Source organism: Cornus florida, unplaced genomic scaffold (assembly GCF_030987335.1).
Source record: "Cornus florida cultivar Cherokee Brave unplaced genomic scaffold, ASM3098733v1 CherokeeBrave_3.0.0_Hap2_Chr10, whole genome shotgun sequence".
In the NCBI taxonomy this organism is placed as follows: Eukaryota; Viridiplantae; Streptophyta; class Magnoliopsida; order Cornales; family Cornaceae; genus Cornus; species Cornus florida.
This window is the reverse complement of record NW_026775580.1, coordinates 65,563,003-65,565,963: the sequence shown is the minus strand read 5'-3', so window position 1 is coordinate 65,565,963 and position 2,961 is coordinate 65,563,003. Positions and strand designations below refer to the sequence as shown.

The 2,961-nt window shown below is 38.5% G+C and overlaps 1 pseudogene; it reads left to right on the top strand.

Annotated features, from left to right (window-relative positions):
* The first annotated feature begins 1,921 nt into the window (after positions 1-1,921).
* Positions 1,922-2,020, top strand: LOC132280524 (small nucleolar RNA R71; annotated as a pseudogene).
* Positions 2,021-2,961: the final 941 nt, after the last annotated feature.

Below are 2,961 nucleotides of genomic sequence, written 5' to 3'. Positions count from 1 at the left end.
TAACATTAACCTCTCCTTCATATTTGTCAAATGAATTGGGTGTGGGATTGAAGATATTTAACTTCACCTTCATGTGGCCAAATGAGATCTTCATTATCCCCATCCTGCAATTGATATTGGCATTAGCGGTTGCCAAGAAAGGACGGCCAAGGATAACGGGAATTTGGTTTTTCGGATTGGGGACCGGTTCTGTGTCTATGACAACAAAATCAACCGGGAAGAAGAATTTATCAATTTTAATCAAAACATCCTCAATGACACCCCTAGGCTTCTTGATAGATCGGTTGGCAAGTTGCAAAACTACCGACGTCGGTTTTAATTTACCTAGGACAAATTTGACATAAACCAAGTATGGAAGAAGGTTAACACTTGCTCCTAAGTCAAGAAGAGCCCGATTAATGATATTATCACCAATGATGCATGAAGTAGTAGGTGAACCGGGGTCCTTAAACTTTGGCAAAGTGTTATGTTGCAAAATTGAGCTTATTTGCTCGGTCAAAACCACTTTCCTTGGTGCTTGGCTCTTGTTCTTCTGCTTTTGGGTGCACAAGTCTTTCAAGAATTTGGCATAAGCCGGAATTTACTTGATTGCATCCAAAAGTGGAAGATTAACTTTTATTTGCCTAAACATTTCCATAATTTCATTGGTTTTTGGCTTTTGCTTTTCCTTCAAAATGGACCCTTTTAAGGCATCTGGAAATGGAACTCTTTCAAACACTTTTTCAGAATTTTCTTTTGAACTCTCTTCAATACAAGAAGTTTTCAAATCACTTTGTTCAAATCATTTTTCAGTAAAACTTTTTCAACATCATTTTTCAAAACTTCTTTTTCAAACACATTTTTCAAGACTTTCTCATTCACAAGATCATGTATATGTAATGAAGGAGGAATAGGATGTGAAACGGGACGGGTGATAACTTGAGGTTGCACCGGTTCACTCTCTTCATTGGACACTTCTACTTAATTGTCCATAACCCTACCACTCCGCAAGGTAGTCACCGCATTAACATGTTCAATGGTGTGGCCTTCCGATGAGGAATGGGTTTTCACAACACATTGTTGCTTAGGTGGGACATTAATAGGCATTTTTCCTTTCTCTTTTACATTAAGAGTGTTTGCTATTTGCCTTACTTGGGTTTCTAGCTTCACAATAGATTGAAAGTGAGAATGGAGTAATTGTGTATTAGCCTCTAAAGTGCCCAAAGCATTTAAAACTTTTTTTTCAAAGGCGGGACTTCTAGTATTTTCTTAGGAATAAGATTGGTTGGGAAAATGAAAATTAGCAAATTGATTCCCATGTGATTGATAAGGTTTATAACCTTGGGATATTTGGTTTTGAAGTGGAGGTGGAGTGTACTTCCCTTGAAAACCGCCTTGGGAAGGGTTTGAGCCCTCTCCTTAGTTTTTCCAAGAGAAATTCGGATGATTCCTCCAACTTGGATTATAATGAGTACCATAAGGATTGTTCCCTTGGTTCACAAAAGCTGTATTGACTTGTTCATTAGGTTCATTTTGCACTTGTCCGTGAGGACAATGAGACGTAAAATGAAGAACACTAGAACAAGTCATACATGTTTCATTTGATGCACGATGAGAATGGTTAGGGAAGGAAGATGTTTGGTTCACCGAGTTTTGGTTAATCAAATATTGATCAAACCTTTGAGATAAAAACTTCATTTCGGCGGCTATTTCATCTGAATGGTCGACTTGATGTAAGCCAACACTCTTCCTACCTTGTGAATTTCTACCATGCTTGGATGATAATGTTCTATGCAAAGAATTTTCACTCATGCTCTTATAAAGACGCCACACGTCATCCTCATGCCTATCAATGTATGAGCCACCCATGGAAGCATCAACCATACCCTTATAATTGTCCGATAAGCTCTCAAAGAAATATTGAACTAATTGCCATTTGGGCATGTCATGATGTGGACACTTCCTAAGCAACTCGTTGAAGCGTTCCCATCCCTCATGAAACGTTTCTCCATCCCCATGTGTAAATTCTCTAATTGAAGTTCTCATAGCATTGGTTTTTGAAACCGGATAGTACTTCTTCAAGAACTCTCGTTGCATTTTTGCCCAAGAAGTGATTGAAAAAGGCCTAAGATTGTTAAACCAATACTTTACCTTGTCTTTTAAGGCGAATGAAAAAAGTTTAAGTTTTAAGATCTCTTCCGGCATGTCCGTATATTTTACGGTGGAACATGTTTCAAGAAACTCATCCAAATGCTTGTAAGGTTCTTCACTTGGAAGTCCATGATAGTTAGGAAGCATTTGAATGGTTTGTGGCTTAATTTCATAATGATGTGCTCTAAATGGAGGCAATTAGATGCATGAAGGTGCATTATACTCATTAGGCACATAATGGTCTCTTAAAGCAAGAGGTGGATTAGCTACTTGAGGTGCAACATAAACACCTTGGTTTTGAATTCCTTGATTGATGATGGGAGGTTGTGGAGCATACATTGGCCTTGGCATTCCATATGGAACTTGGCCTTGTTGTTGTGGTGGTTGGTGAATGTATGGCCTAGGCATGCCTAATGGTACTTGTATGTTCTCATGATGCACATTTGGATGAAGTATACCTTGTTGGTCTATGTGACCAAGGTCCTCAACATGATCATTATTATAGTCATCCATTGATAGATTGGTTCTATTTGAACTTCCTCTTCCCTTAGGATTTCTAACAATTGATTCAAGATGCAAATCTAAAGGGACAAGAGTGGGTCTCAATGAATGACGTCCATGCATGCACAATGCAAAACACAACAAGCACAAAGAATGACAAACACTATGCCTTCACAACAATGCAATTAGACTTCTTCCACAAACACTTAATTCATACTCCCGTGCTTTAACAACAATGATGCAAAGAATAAATGAGAATGCCTCCACCCGGGCTCACGATTTGTCTAAGGGATTGAGTAAAGAAAGTCTCACAAAGGTCCTTTAGCACTT